The 16,403-nt window shown below is 44.4% G+C and overlaps 1 protein-coding gene across 3 annotated transcripts in view; it reads left to right on the forward strand.

Annotated features, from left to right (window-relative positions):
- TMCC3 (transmembrane and coiled-coil domain family 3) overlaps positions 1-16,403 on the forward strand; it is a 223,712-nt gene that overhangs the window by 42,989 nt on the left and 164,320 nt on the right. Inside the window, exons 1-2 of one of the 3 annotated variants that reach the window (XM_045084840.1) lie at positions 2,299-2,321; positions 9,908-10,143. The exons of 1 other annotated variant lie outside the window; for it this stretch is intronic. The gene's annotated coding sequence lies outside the window, so the exon portion shown is untranslated. Of the gene's footprint in view, positions 1-2,298; positions 2,322-9,907; positions 10,144-16,403 lie in introns of those variants that run through there. One more of the 3 variants, XM_045084839.1, reaches the window with a different exon arrangement.

The raw sequence follows: 16,403 nt of genomic DNA on the forward strand, positions 1-16,403 counted from the left end.
AGGAGAAGGTAGAGGGGATAGCGCCGTGCCGCAGTGAAGAGCTCGGACAGCAGAGCCTGGGCGCAGACCCTGCCTCTGCCACCAGCTAGTGGACAACCTTGAGCAAGTTACTGTACCTCTTTGTGCCTCAGTTTGGCCTGCAAAATTAGGATAATGTCGTTTCCCTTATGTGTCATTGTAAGGATTAACAGAGATAATGCACAGTGCTTGACACATTAATTCACCTTGCAAGATGATTGTAGAAATTAGGACACAAATGGGATATTTGGTTATATTAAGGAATTGTCAAATTTTTTAGGTACGGTGTAGTTGTGTGGTTATGTTTAAAAAACAAGAGTCCTTATCTTTTAGAAACATACTGAAGTATTTATGGATGAAATATGTTTGGGTTGATTTCAAAATTAGCCATAGAGAGGTAGATCGTGGCTAGAATACAACCAGAAATTAATAGTTATTAAAGCTTGATGATAGTCAGATGGGAATTCATTTTAATGTTCCCTTTCTTTTGTTTGTTTGAAATTTTTAAGTTGGAAGTTCATATACCAATGGAAGTTTGGTGGAAGATGAGTTCCCAGCCCTAAGCCTTCCTACCTCCTGAGAAGCAAAGCTAATGCGTAAATCTTCCTTCTTAGGAGATGTGTACTCTTCAGCTCCTCACAGATATTAAACTTTATTTCGGATTTCACAGGTCGTTTTGAGGTCGTCCTACGTCAGGAAGTGGCCAAGTGTTTTGCTATAGCAACAGCAGAGGATATTTTCCTTAATGAGTTTTAAACTACACTCTGCTTTGTGCTTTCTAAAATAATGCCTTCTATGGGAATAGGCTCAGTGGGCAGCACAGTTTGCCTTTAGAGTGGATTAGAGGCTTTTAAAAACATTAGATAGAGTCTCACTAAAACTGTATCTTTTTGGGAAAGGCAAAGGGTGTAGTGGAAGAAAACATGCTGGGCTAAGAAACAACCGTGACCAGTTTTATTTATTTCTGCTTTCTTACTAGCAAGCTGTGAGGCTTTGGGCACATGATTTAGCTTTTCTGAGCCTCAATTTCCATGTGTAAGGGATGAGGGGATTGGACTAATTTCTCTCATCCTTTCCAATTCCCCGAATTTTATCGTCATCATCATTATTATTTTTAAGTAATCTCTACACCCAACATGGAGATTGAACTCACAGCCCCAAGATTAGGAATCATAAGTTCTACCAAATGAATCAGCCCAGACACCCCACCCCAAATTTTATTTTTTAAAAAGATTTTATTTATTTATTTGAGAGATCATGCATACACAAGCAGGGGTAGGGGCGGAGGGAGAAGGAGAAGCAGACTCCCCCCCACCCCCTGCCCCCGAGCATAGAGCCTGATGTGGTACTTGATCCCAGGACCCTGGGATCATGACCTGAGCCAAAGTCAGATACTGACTGAGCACCCAAGCCCCCCCATTTCTGACGAAATATATTCATGCTCACTGGAGAAAATCGGGAACATGTGGAAAAGGCAAAATCGGAAATAAAAATCACCTTAGTTCTACCACCCAGGAGATAGCCCTTAATGTTTTTCAATGCCTACATGTTACTACTTTTTTTTTTTTTTAAGATTTTTCTTATTTATTTGACAGAGATCACAAGTAGGCAGAGTGGCAGGCAGAGAGAGAGAGAGAGAGAGGGAAGCAGGCTCCCTGCTGAGCAGAGAGCCTGACACGGGGCTCGATCCCAGGACCCTGAGATCATGACCTGAGCCGAAGGCAGAGGCTTAACCCACTGAGCCACCCAGGCACCCCACATGTTACTATTTTTAAGAATCAAATTCATACAACGTATTTTATTGAACAGCTAATCTGCAGGTAGTGTCAACCACTGAAGGAAAATAAAGGTGAGTAAACATGGGCTCTGCCCTCCAGAAACTGATAATTTAACGCTAAACACTGTTCCCTCAAGTTATGTGCACTGAGTACTTCCCTTAAAAGAGAGAGGCCCCGGGGTGCTGGGGTGGCTCAGTGGGTTAAAGCCCCTGCTTTCAGCTCAGGTCATGATCTCAGGGTCCTGGGATTGAGCCCCACATTGGGCTCTCTGCCCAGCAGGGAGCCTGCTTCCCTTCCTCTCTCTCTGCCTACTTGTGATTTCTGTCAAATAAATAACTAAAAATCTAAAAAAAAAAAAAAAAAAAAGAAAGAAAGAGAGAGAGAATCCCTTCCATCTGTCACTTAAATTCATGGAGTTATAATGCCCTTTATGATGTAATTTTGCTCATGTTGGAAGACTACACCCCCCATGTTATTCCTTCTCTTACATTCAGAAGTAGAGAGCTCATCGGCCGGCTACTGAAGGTGGGACAGACTTTCCCTATAACATCCATTTCTTTGACTAACAATCCTGACCATCCCTCATCTTATGGGGGAAGCTGCTTGTCCCTTTGACTCTCTCCTGCTCCTTTTCAAGCTGCACTGCCACCTCTGCCATTCTGCCCGATGATAGTATAATGCGCAATAGGACAGCAGCAGAGCTGGAAGCCTGACAGGGGAGAGAGCTTTAGGAGTAACTCATCGTCTGGAAGTCAGCCCTTCTTCCCAGGGCACCACCCACCATACGGCTGGAAGCATCAAAAGATCCTAGAAATCGACGGGCACCTGGCTGGCTCATTAGAGCGTGTGACTCTAGATCTCAGGGTTGTGAGTGCAAGCCCCACATTGAGTGTAGAGTTTACTAAAAACAAAAAACAATAAACAAACAAAAAACTTAAAAAAAAAAATCCTAGAAATCTAGCCTAATGTGTTAGGAGAGAGAGAGAGAGCAGGCAGAGGGTAGGAGTACTGAGAGACTGACTTACTTGGAGAAAATGTGTAAATAAAATGTGAACTTTCATTCAGCATGCCAGAGCTGCTTTATTTATTCATGAAATTTTATGTGTCTTTTTCCACTCCAGTTTAGAAGTGGAAATGTATGACCTCTTCTCTGCCTGGCAGAATGCCCTGCTTACACAACACCATCCCTGTAACCTCGCCCTAGTTTCAGGGGAAACTGGGTCTGTAGCCGAAGCAATTAAGAGCAGTTTTCCTCATTATCCTCACCTTCCCTGAATGTAACATTCCCATGCCCCCTCCAAATAAATGGAAGTTCGAATAGTAAAGACTGTATATATTTTTTTCTATCACAGACCTTGAGTTATGATTTTCTTGAATTTAGCTTAGTTAAATGACTACTGTCATTCCATTATTTGAAAAAGATCCTCTGCTTACCCCTGCAAATAGAATTTGTCTTCCAAAATGCAGGAAAGAGACACGAAAGAAGGAGTAAAGGTTGCTGATGGCTTGCATTTGGGATTTCCTAGAAATTTCCAAGAAATTTAGGCCTGACCATAACTACTTGGGTGTTACTGAGAAAAGCAGTTAGAAACCAAGAAAAAACAACATGCAAGGTTGAAGATCAATTTTGGCCTTTAGGTGGAGAAGGAAATTCACATCCTGTAACAGAAATGGACCTTGGAAAATCTATCTTCCTCATAAGAGTGACACAGACAACAAGCCGCCTAGGAGGTTTGGTGGCGTTCAGCTTGGAAGAGAAGGTACAGGATTCACGCCCACACTGGCTGTCTAGATATTTGGAGGGCTGTCACCTAGAGGAGGGATTACATTTGTTTCTGTGTGTGAGGCACAGCAGTTGAACTGATATATTAGTGTGTAAAAACTCGAGAGAGAGATTTCTCGTTTGTATAAGAAGACATTTCTAGGGAGCTGTACAGGGCTGGAAAGAGATGTTTGCACAAAGAGGCAGACAGTGTCTGGTCACTGGGCAGAGGCAAGGAGACTGCCTCTGCTCCCTTCTGATTACATCTTCCTCTTGCTGGCTTCCCTCCAGCCACACCTCTTTCTCTCAGCTCTCCAAAGGAGCCAAGCTCTTTCACCCACTGCAGTTACCTGGGATGCCCGTGTGCCCCGACTCCCAGGGCCTTCAGCCTGTGAAATCTTGTTTTTCCTTGAGGTCTCAGCTTACTGGTCTCATCCTTGTACAGTTCTTTCCTAATTCCCTTATCTCAAGAAGGTCTTACTGTTAAAACTGTGCTGTAATGTCTTACATTTTTCCTTTATAGCACTTACCAAATTTAGGCAGATATGTATATCGTGTATCTCACATGTATACACACACACACAATTTACAGGAAACAACACATTTGTTTAATGTATGTTTCAGCACTACAAGGTAAGCTTTGCACAAGGTACCATGTCTGTGTTTTTCATTCCTCTCTTCTGTTGTGAACGGTGCTTGAAACATGGTAAGAGCTCCATAAATGCATTAATAGATAAAAAAATTAATGAGATTTGTGCACCAAAGTCTTACATATTATTACTCTGAGAGTGGGAGGCCAGCCACTTGGAGACGTTTTACATGGCTCCTGGACCAGCACGAAATAACATTATATCACCTTGTATAGAAGTAATTTCTTCTCCATTTACTTTCAGTCCTTCTGATTTTGTCAAAGAGAACAATTTGTTTTGGTGACCGTCTGTAACTGCCCTGTGTACACCTGCCAGTTTCCCTTGTAAACAGAGATCAGGCCTCAGCAAGCAACACTGTCTCCTGAATTTAATAACATGTTGTATTATTGTATTCATTCATAGGTTACCTTTTATTCGTGGCAAGTCATATTGATTTTTATTTTATGGCGGTGATCCAAAGTTTTCTTTTAAAATAAGAGTGTTTAAGTAAAACCGTGGGTTTCTTTAATGAATAATACTAAGTAAATAGTACATTTAATGGTATGACAATGGTTCTTGAATGACTGAAGTTTTGGTTCTTAAAGGGTCTGAAATTTTGGAACAATGTAGTCCAACCCCAAACCAGTTCAGGTTCATGGCAAAATAAATGTTATTAGGTGAAAGTTTCGTAAAGCCAAATGTATTTATTGTCATTCTGGTAGTGTGTCTTTTTTTTTTTTTAATCTTTTAAAAAAATAGATGATTTTTTAAAAATATTTTTTTATTTGAGAGAGAGAAAGAGAAAATTAGCAAGAGAGCACAAGCAGGGGGAGAAGCAGAGGGAAAGGAAGGAGCAGGCTCTCCGCCAAGCAGAGAGCTTGACAGGGCTCAATCCCAGCACCCTGGGATCATGATCTGTGCTGAAGGCAAACACTGAACAGATTGAGAGACTCTGGCGCCCCTAGATGTTGATATTAAAAAAAGAAAGAAAAAGAGAAAGAAAACTCACTTGGCAAAATAAAGTATTTGCAGGCTCATATTGCTGCTTCCCTTTTAATTATGTAGGGTTGCTAGTGTGGGAGAGGCAACGTCACCTGCCTTGGAATCCAGAAGTCTGGGGCTCAGTGCTGTTAGAGGACCTTTGTGGTCCCTTCCAGTGTGGAGAGAGGAATTAATAGTTGCAGGTGAAATCTTGTTTGCTCCCTGCGGGAATAGCCTTTGAGGCAGAAATTCTGTGTGTGTGTGCGCGCGCGCACGTATACACACACACACACACACACACACACACTCAGACACACACACACACACACACACACACCCCTCCCCAGGGTTAAGTGCAGATGTATTATACCACCCTTTCTGTTAAAAGGATTTGTGTGATTTCTACTATTTCAAATAGAGAGTAGGGATTCCAAGAACAGATTATCATCAGCTTGTGATGGGATGCCCTCTTGATAACCTTTTGGAAGTTGCAAATATGTAAGTCGAAAATGCATTCGGTACATCCGCCCTACAGAACATCACAGCTTAGCCTCCTCTGCCTTAACTGCTGGGCGAGATCATCTCACACAAGGCCTGTTTTGTCAGAAAGTGTTGAATATCTGTGCTTGCTTGGGAAGTGAGAAATAGAACGGGTGTCTGAGCCCAGAAGGTTGTGTGATCACGTGGCTGACTGGGAGCCGTGGCTCCCCCTGCTGCCCAGCGTCACCAGAGGGTGTGGGGCTATGGAGAAGGACTAGTACTCATACTAGTGCTCGACTCATACTCTCAAGTAGAGTTTCTACTGAATGTGTATAGTCTTCACACCGTCATAAAGTTGAAAAATCATTAAGCTGAACCATTGTGAGTTCTGGACTGCCTCTACCATATCTGTTGATGAGAGATGATGGGTCAGTAGTTTCCAGAAATCCTCAGTTGCAAATGAAGGGTACAACAGGGGAAGAGAGATGCTTGGGAGCTGGGTATGTGTGGCTGTTCCCGTAGCGGCTGCTTCCAAAGGAGCTGGGAATGGGACGGGAGGGGTCTGAGGGTGGTGGACAACTACGTGGCTGACGTGTGTTCTGAGGGCAGCAGCCTCCCCATTTTCTGAGGTGGGTTGTCGGGGCTGAGCAAGGAGGAGAGCAGTGGGTGGCATGGGAGTCAGAGGCTGGCCATCTGTGTAAGGATCTGCAGCACAAGTGGGACCAAGCCACCAGGCAGCTGCCTGAAAAGACATTGGCCGATTGTAACTGCTGCTTTTACCTGCTGTTTGTGTCTGTGCTGAATTTGCTTTGCTTACAAAAATCCAAACTCTGGGGCTAAGATGCTTATGTCTCCATTAGACATTCAGCTAAGATACTAAGAGTGGAGAGATTATGGCCTTACTGATTTTGTCACTTTTGGCAACTGCCTGATTAAAAAACATGCAAAGAGGGGTGCCTTGGTGTCTCAGTCAGTTAAACATCTGACTCTTAGTTTCTGCTTGGGTCCTGATCTCAGGGCCATGAGATCGAGCCCCTCATGGGGCTTCACGCTCAGCACAGAGCTGCTGGAGATGCTCTTCCTCTCCCTCCCTTTCTGTACCTCCCCCTGGTCCAGCATGCACACATGTTCTCTCTCTCTCTCTAATAAGTGAAATCTTTATAAATAAGTTAATTAATTTTTAAAAAATCAACCAAACCAGATGACTTAAATGATGTAATCCATGTCAGTGTTTTGGTTTTGCATATGAAGCTGCTGTCCTGGGGGGCATTGTTTCTGTGACCAGTATCATCTGTCGCCATGTGAGCCTGTTGCCGTTGGTGTGTATGTGTGTGCACGTGTATGCTCACATACATCCAAGTCAGTGGCTCCTGTTGATTGCAGATCTGAGCCTTGTGATCAAAGATCAGCACCTTCAACTCAACACTCAGTGGATATTTATGGAGAACTTAGTATTTGTCAGGTTTTGTGGAGAGGGGTGCTCTGTGAATGGATGTGTCCATGTCTACTCATGCATACAATTAACAATTGTAATAGTATCGTGTAAGTTAAGCAAGTGGTCTGAATAAGGGATCAACAAAGTGCTCGAGGACTGGGGTACTTGGGTGGCTCAGTTGGTTAAGGGGCCGACTTGATTTCAGTTCAGGTCATGATCTCAGGGATGTGAGATTGAGCCCCACATGGGGCTCACTCTGATTGTGGAGCCTGCTTGAGATTCTCTCCCTCTCCCTCTCCCCTGCCATGCGTGTGCACTTTCTCTCTCTTTAAAAAAAAAAAAAAAAAAACTCAAGGATCGAAGAGGAAGAAGCATTTAATTCTAGGTGGAGATATTAAGGAAGGCCTTACTGAAGGGACATTTGATCTGGGCCCCAAGAAGAGGGCACAGCAGAGAGGGGAAGTGGGGAGGATAACAGGGCATGAATAAAGGTGTGGGGAACGTTGACTTGGGGAATGCTGTCATGAAGTAAACCTCGAGGTTGGGAGCACAGCACAGTGGAGACAGTCCCGGCATTCAGGGGAGGATGTGAGTACCACAGGCAGCGGAAGGAGGTCAGGAGGGGTGCGGGCAGAACCCGAGAAGAATTTCAACCTGATAGATAGTCATCAGTTAATAAAAATCTTTGTAAAGAAGATTCCAGTGGACATATACTTTGCTTTATATTTTGGTATTGGGGGGTATGAGTTTAAGAACATATGAATTATGTGCCAGATGACCAAATGAGTAATGTCCTCCAGCAGGGTATGATTTTCTCTAGTACTTACATCATGATCCCTGGAACTGTGTTTTCTCCTGAAAGTCAGAATTCTTTGATTGTATACACTTAGAGATATCTTCCTACTTTAAAGTATGTTTTCTATTGTAAGAGGTGATCTTCTCCCAAAATAAGCCAAACGTTACACTTTTAAATTAGAAACAACCTGAAACCAATGAACAGAACTGCAAATCGGCTGTCTCTGCTGGGAACCCTTCTGCGTTACACGGAGTGGTCCTTCCGCCAGCAGGTGGCGATAGTGCTGCCCTGCAGTTTCAGTTTTTCCTTTTTGGTTAGTTGTGTATCCTTTGCGGACATACTACCTGTTCATTATACAAAAACTTAGAAGGTGCTTTGGGCACGGGTGGGTGGAGGGACATAGCTGCTCCAGCTGCAGATGGTTACCATTACTGTTACATAGATTATAATCACTGTCGGCAGATCTCATTTTGGCTTTGCGTTTGAAGCTGCTGCCCTTGGGGGCTTTGTGTCTGTGACCAGAATCATCTGTCACCATGGTCCGATCCACCATCACATGGGCCGATGATTACAGATCACTGGAGGTGTGGACCACGGTCTCCACCACCATAGCCGCCTCCTGAAAGAGCAGAAGGAGAAAGCAGAAGCACTTCCCAGAACTGTGTCCTGCTTCAGGGACAGACCTGCCTCTGGCAGGCACGGGGCTGATGCTGGAACTGCTGGTGAGACTTGGGCTCTTGGCCAGCCAGGCCCTTGGCCAGGCATCTCAGTGCAGGCTGCAGCCCACCACACTCGGCAGGTCAGCACCATCAGGGACTGGCTCAAACCACAGCACCCATGTGCCATGGCACAGAGCTGGAGGGACCGGGTGGCAGGCTCACTTGGTTCTCACACGCTGGGCACGAGAAAGCAGACTCGCCTGTATGGTGTTTCCGACAGAGCCATCTACGTTGAACCCCGTCTTTTTATCAATAAAAACAATTTTTGAGATCCAGATTGCTTGTTAACAAACCCTCTGATACTGATCAAAGATAAAGGGAGTTGAAGCCTTATAATGACTACCTCTGAGGTCTCAACTTTTTATTAATAGTTCCCATGCTAAATACTTGCCTCTAGGGTAGGCATTAAAATTCACATACCTGTGTGTCATGGTTGGTGCTGGTACATTTGGAAGAGAATCAGGGACACTTTTTCAATTTATGTGTAGAGTTTGTGTGTATATACAGGTAAACTACTTAACACTTTTCAGTTTATCTTCTTTGTGTATATATTGCTCAACAAAAGTGAACAAAAGTGTAAAAAATGCTGTATATTGTTTTGGCCTACTGTTGTCATTAATAACACGTTATGAATGTATTTCCAAATACATACTTCTGCATTATTAGTTTTAATGGCTGTATAGTGCTCCATGTAATAATTTACCTCCAGCTCACTATGCAGGACCTTTTTGATTTTTCCAACTTTTTATTGTTATAGGTATCCCTAAAAAGATTGTCTTTGTGCTTGTTTCTTTGTATACTTGTTTGTTTTATTAAGATACATTCCTGGAAATGGAATTGCTGCATCATAGGGTTTGCACATTAAAATAATGTTTAAGGGGCACCTGCGTGGTGCCGTCTCTTAAGCTTCCAAGTCTTGGTTTTGGCTCAGGTCGTGAGATTAGGGTCATGAGGTCAAACCCTGCATGAGGTTCTATGCTCAGAGAGTGGAGTCTGCTTAAGACTTTCTCTCTGCCTCTGCCCCTGCCCATCCCCGCATGGGTATGCTTTCTCTCTTGCTCTCTTTTTTTCAAATAATAAATCTTTTCTAAAACATTTAAAATAAAACTTCAAATTATTCTTTGAAAAAATGTAACAACCTATACTCCCACCGGCATCTGCTTTCTTAAATACTCTCCCACACTGTAAAGCATATTAAAGAAAAACATTTGCCCATCTGATAGGTAAAAAATGGTCACTCATGTTAATCTTTCTAAGTTGGACTTTTAAAATTATATTTTTTATTTATTTTCTCCTTTTATTGTTTCAGATATTGGGAGTACAGGAAATCAGCCCGCTGTACACTTACTCCCCCATCAGCTGCCAGATGCCTTAAATTTATTCTTCAGATTGGAATGCATAAAGTCAACTTAAAGAATTTTCAGTCATCACATTTTCCTAATTGAAGCCCCTGTCCAAAAGTGGGGCAGTGTTTCAACTGTAATATTTCGGGTACTGCTCCCAGGATCTGTATCGTTTGAGACCTTCCTTTAGGACTGGATAAAGGTAATTTTTAACCTACCAGACTGCCCAGAGATGATGGTGAGATGCTTGGGTTGTCAGCATTGAAACTTGCCAAAGTAATACTCCTGTAACACAGTATGAGATGAAAGCTTAGAGTTATGGAGCTCATTTGCAGGAGGTAGACAGCCAAGGAGATACCTAACCACAGAGGCATACTCTTTCAGCAGAATTATCTAGTTTTCTTGTCTACAACTAATTAAACCAACCAGAAAATTGCTGTATCTTAAGTTCAGCTGGTGGGTTTTAGGGAAGTGGTACAGGAGTGTTTGCTTTCCTTCCCCCCTCATCAGTGTTTTAGGAGTCTACATAGGAACCCTGGGCCAAAGTAGTCTGGAGAGAGTGTTTCTGAGTTGTTTAGACATAGGAAAAGGGGACTAGCTTCCAAATGCAGGTGACCCTGTCCGCTATGGCTACCGAGAACCACTTTCCTCCTTCCCCCTCTCCCTGCTGCCTGATGCTCAAAATTGCTTTCAACAAATTCGGCTCTCTCTAAATAAGGGATTTGCATTTCCAGCTAAGACCTAAAATGAAAATAAGTTGATATGTAACCGAATGACTGCAAGTTCACATTGAGGTGTAAATGACTTACCTCAGATCTCTCTGAGAGGAGGACTGTGCTCGGAAAAAGGGGATGAGGTGAGCAAGCTCCACCGAAAGGAAAGAGCCAGAAAGGAGAAGCCGGAGTACAGAGCTGAGTATAGGGCCGTGCACTTTGGTCTAAAACTCCCCTTGGATGACAGGTTTGCCTTTCAGGGCCTTTCCCATTGTGTTGCTGGTGTTTTAGTGGAACAACTCGTGAATAAGTTGGCATTTTAATTACTGCATTTAGCTTATTCTGTTGCTGAGGAGAATTTTCTACCCCCCCCCCCCCGCCTCCCTCTCTGGCTGTGCTAACAAAGGTATGGTAGGTATTTAGTGAACATTTGGCTTCTAGTTCTTTAATAGATGCTCTTCTTTGAAAGAATGTACATATGCTGATCAGATGCTTCCTACTGAATAAAGTAGCTGCTTCCCACTTTTGAAAATCTCCAGTCCACTCTCATCGGCAGCGCTCTTGTCTCTCTGGATGGTAGCCCCGGGTCCTGTCCCTTCCCTGTTCCGTCACTGCTCTGCTGCTCGCCGTCCTCCATGCCAACGTCCTGCCGCTGTGTCTTCTCCAGGATCTTTCTTAAATCTCATCTCCTGGACTCTCCTGCCTTCTGTGTTCACGCAGGCCTAAACAGTTTCTGACCACACATTTTCCCTAAAATCCCTGTTCTTTTCGTTATCTGTAAAGTGTCCAATTAGTAAATTCTTTAAAAAGAAACCCTTTTGAAAATATGAAAGGAATGAATTGTTATTGTAAAAAATGTAAGTATAGAGTCATGGAGAATTCCTTCCGCTCCCTGTCCCCACCGCACCAGGGCTAATATGCCTGACGTGGTTGGTTGTATATCTTCTCAGACTTTTCCTATTCACATATGAACATTTTTATGTGTAAATAATATACAAAATCATTTCTACAGAAAAGGATCACACACTATGACTTGTCTTTTAAAATGTAGTATGCTGTATATGAGCTTTATTTCATTCTTTTTCATGGCTTTATTGTTCTGGTGTATGGCTCCATCATAATTTATATAAATAATCCCATATCGTTGGATATTTATGTTGCTCCACTATCCTCTTGTTATACACAGTGATATATAGACCTCTTTGTGTGTTTTCTGACGTTCCTCTCCACAGGAAAGGAACATCTGGGTCAAAGGGGATGCACATTTTAAATACCGATGAATACTCCCAGAGCGCCCTTGAAAGAGGCAATTCTTAGCCCCAATTTACACTCCCACTGGCAAAGCCTCGTTTAGTCAAGTCTCCCCTGAAGGGTCACCTTCTCAGGGAAGCCTGACTCATCACGTTTACCTCCAGGTGTTGTGGGGTGCCCCTCCTTTCTTCTCAGGTTTTCCCCCAAAGTGCTATTATCGTCCCAAATTCAGGCACTCATCTCATTTTTTTTTTTGAATACCCACTAAATAATCTGTGTCTACCACACCGCCATCTTTATTCTTCCTTTTAACTTTTTTCCAATTTTTCTTTTTTTTTTTTTTTTTAAGATTTTATTTATTTATTTGACAGACAGAGATCACAAGCAGGCAGAGAGGCAGGCAGAGAGAGAGAGGGAAGCAGGCTCCCCGCTGAGCAGAGAGTCCGATGTGGGGCCCGATCCCAGGACTCTGAGATCATGACCTGAACCGAAGGCAGAGGCCTAACCCACTGAGCCACCCAGGTGCCCCAACTTTTTTCCAATTTCAAAAGTAACCCATGTTCACTGTATGAGATTCCAACATTAGGGAAATACTTTATGTTAAGGAAATATAAAAACATCTCTGTAGTGTTAGAATATGAAAACATGAATTCAGAGGGATCTGTGCGGCCCTGTGTTTCCTGCAGCAGTATTTCCCATAGCTGCCATATGGAAGCAGCCCAAGCATCCTTGATAAGGGAATGGATGAGGAAGATGAGGTATTTATATACCATGGAATATTATTCAGCCATAAAAAGAATGAAACCTTGCCATTTGCAATAACGTGGATGGATCTAGAGAGTATAACACCAAGAGAAATGCATCAGTCAAAGACAGATACCATATGATTTCACTCACATGGAATTTAAGAAACAAAATGGTGAACAAAGTGGGATAAAAGGAGAAAAACCAAAACCAAACCAACCAAACAAAAAAACCCCCAAACCAAGCTTGGCTTAGCTATAGAGAACAAACTGATGGTTCCTAGAGGGGAGGTGTGGGGGAGGGTGAAGTAGGTGAAGGGGATTAAGAGTGCACTTACCTTGCTGAGCCCCGAGTCACATATGGAGCTGTTGAATCACTATATCGTGCACCTGCAACTAGTATAACATGGTATATCAACTTCACCGGAATTAAAATCAACCTCTTTTTAAATCTCTGTGTTTTGGATAATCATCCTCTGTGCTACTCACCCAGACCTCCGTCATTAGCACTTCGAGCCTGTGCTGTACTGAGATGCACATCCGGCTTGCCCACAGGCCCGACTTGCTAGAGAGAAGGGGCTGTGTCCTCTCATCTTTGTGCCCAGCGCCTCTTGTGCTTGGCTGCATAGTGCTTGCTCGGTAAATGCTTGTTGCCTGGAAGGAAAGGGAGTCAGACGGGCCTCAGAAAGCATGCCAGGTTACTTAAGCCTCTCTGGACACTGTGCAAGGTGTGGATTTTTTTTCTTTCTTAGTCTCCTTTAAAAGAGCCCATGTCTTTGCATGGGCTTTCCCACGGTGCCAGACTCTCATGGAAACTCTGATGCTGATGAAATGCATCCTCTTCTAGACAGCTTGGTTTCACAGCCATTAGGATCTGTTTAGTTCCTCTAACAAAGAAAATGCAGGAGCTGGGGAAGCAGTTATCAGCTGAGGGAGATTGGTGTTCCAGTACGATTTGTTGCTATGTGTGTTTATTACTTGCTGGCTCTGTGCTCATCAAGTCAATACCCCACCTTCTGCTAAGCCAGGCAATCTGGTGAGATAGGCAGTGAAGCTCCGTTCAGGTTCCAGAATCGAGCAGTGACAACAGTGAGACCTGCCCCTATGCTGAGTGCCTACCATGGGGGGGATGTCTTACATGCCACTCGATCTGCATAAAAACACTAGGAGGAAAGTATAGTTCTTCTTCTAGTTCCCGATATTCAGCCTCAGGCGGGTAAACTTCCCAAGGTTATACAGCTATTAAGTGGTAGTGTCTGGCTTTGGATCCCTTTTGCTTACAAATCATCTTGCGTCCCCTTTTCCATCCTCTTTCCGTGTTCTGTAGCCCCCAACATGGTTCTTTCATCACAGACCTGGAGAAGTAGATCATTTGGTAGAAGAGTCTGGAGACTTCGCTCTTGTTCATTGAAGACACGATTTGAATCCTTGAGAAAACTGGATTTTTAACTTGGTTTTATTCTCGTTTTCTAAAATTGTAGACTCCTGGAGATGAAAGGGATCAGGTTCATCCATTCCCATTCTGCTGGGGGAGGGGCAGGTGACCCCATGACTACGGCCCGTTCTCACCATCGCACTAGACAGGCTTCCAGATTTTACTGTATGAATGAAAAGTCTGGTGTTACTTGGGACTTCCATGGGTGCAGAGCTGGAGTGTAATAGAAGTAAACATCATAAGTAAACTATAAACAGAAACCTAAGGGCAGGCTTCTCTGTTGCCCCCATGAAGAGAGACAAATTGTTCCAAAGTCATGTTCCTACCAAGAGACAAAACAAGACCAGCTTTCTTTTTGATTTTGTTCACACCATCCCAAGTGGTTCGACGTTCCTCTCATTTTTATTGATGTGTAGAAAAGTAGACCCGTGTCCATAAGTGCGGTTCTGAAATTTTAAAATTCTTTGCTTATTTTACTTTATATTGCATCAGACCCCCAATAGGACCAGGCTAGCACTCCATAGTCAGACACATTAGTACACCTGCAGTGTGACTTCCGTTATCCACACTAGATGGAATAAGTAAAGACTGTCAGATTTGTGCTACCGAATGCTTTGCATTCACTTCAGAAAAAACTTGCAGTTTTCAGAACTTAGGGGGTTTCAGAATTACAGATAAAGGATTGTGGACCTATAATTTTCTGCCTCATTTTTTTATTTATTTATTTTTAAAGATTTTATTTGTTTATTTGACTGACAGAGATCACAAGTAGGCAGAGCAGCAGGCAGAGAGAGAGGAGGAAGCAGGCTCCCTGCTGAGCAGAGAGCCCGATGCGGGGCTTGATCCCAGGATCCTGAGATTGTGACCTGAGCCAAAGGTAGAGGCTTAACCCACTGAGCCACCCTGGCGCCCCTTTTCTGCCTTTTAAAAAAAGTATTTATTTTTTAGGGACAGGGAATGTGAGCACGGGTGCAAGTACAGGGAGGAGCACAGGGAGAGGGAGCAAGAGTGCCTGATCGCGGCCTGAGCTGAAGTCAAGAGTCCGACAATGGACTGAGTCATCCAGGTGCCCCTATAATGTTCTCCTTTTTCGTGCCATCAACAGAATGTTTGATAGAGGACCCTCCTACTCTTTGTTGAAAGCAAACAAATTTGTTTCCATGGAAAGGCCTTCCTCCCTGCCACTCAGGGGCTGCCCGGCACCATTCCTGTGTGTGCCTCTTTGGCACCTGAGTGCCAACCTTGACCATGCTCGGGAGCTCTGCCTGACCACCACCCAAACCAGTTCCTGCAGCCGCATTCCCTGTGTCCTCTCTTAAGCAGGTGTGGAGGACAGTGGCTTTCCATCGTCATCTTTGTGAGGACCAGCCACACTTCCCACAACCCAGCAGGCTGCTTTTCTGGATGCCGCACACTCCCTAAGCCTTTGTTCCTTGGTTCTGGGAGCCTTCTCCATGGAAACCATTTTGGCTGCTCTCATTGCGTTCCCAGGTGGTCTCCGAGGCTTCGCCCACACAGCGCCATGCTGAGAAACGCGGTCTGGCCCACAGGTTTCCTTCTCACGTTTGAACTGCTTATTTGGGCTCGTGGCACAATCCCAAGGGTTTTTTCTGCAGAGGGACGGGTCTCAGCCTGCCTGGGGACCAGGCTGCTGTCTCTCGCTCTGCTCAGTGTGAGACGCACACGCCTCTCCCTCCCGCGACGATGCCTCACGGCTTCCATCGCAGGCCGAAGCCGGATGGTTTGACAGACTCTTGCTCCTTCCATTCTGGTTCCTCGTGTTCTGTTTAGCTATTGCTCTTCCAGTCGGTGGAGTATGTCAAGCAGTGAGTGTCCTCAGAAGCCATTTTTACCGGGAAGGGCCTGGCCGTCGGGGCTGGTGACGAGAGCTCGACAGCTGGCTGCGTCGGCCTCCCCGAGCCCCTGGCCCCTGCCAGTGTTCATGCCATGTGGCTCCCGGCGCCACAGCCTTCGGTCAGCCCGGCCTTACATTGCCCGGGAGACAAGGTCTAGTGAGACCTCACGATTTACAGCCTGTTCTCAGGCTGCGAGGTTTTCTCTGGACGTGGTCTGTTCCCTTAATCTCCCTGACTGGGGGGGTATATACGTCTTTGAACTCTGCGGCAGAATTCCCTCTCCTGCACGCAGGGCCTTGAACAGGGGTCCAAAGGAGATGGACTTCAGGGGGTCCATGGACTTCTGAACTCTTGTGTGTGAACGTGTATGTGCGGAGAGGCTCGCGCTGTGTTCTCAGCATAACGTTCTAAGACAGAGCACAGCCCCAGGAAAACTGTTGTTTTCTGAGCCTCTGGAAAATGAG

Source organism: Mustela putorius, unplaced genomic scaffold (genome assembly GCF_011764305.1).
Source record: "Mustela putorius furo isolate JIRA1106 unplaced genomic scaffold, ASM1176430v1.1 tig00000788_pilon_pilon_pilon, whole genome shotgun sequence".
NCBI classification, from domain to species: Eukaryota; Metazoa; Chordata; class Mammalia; order Carnivora; family Mustelidae; genus Mustela; species Mustela putorius.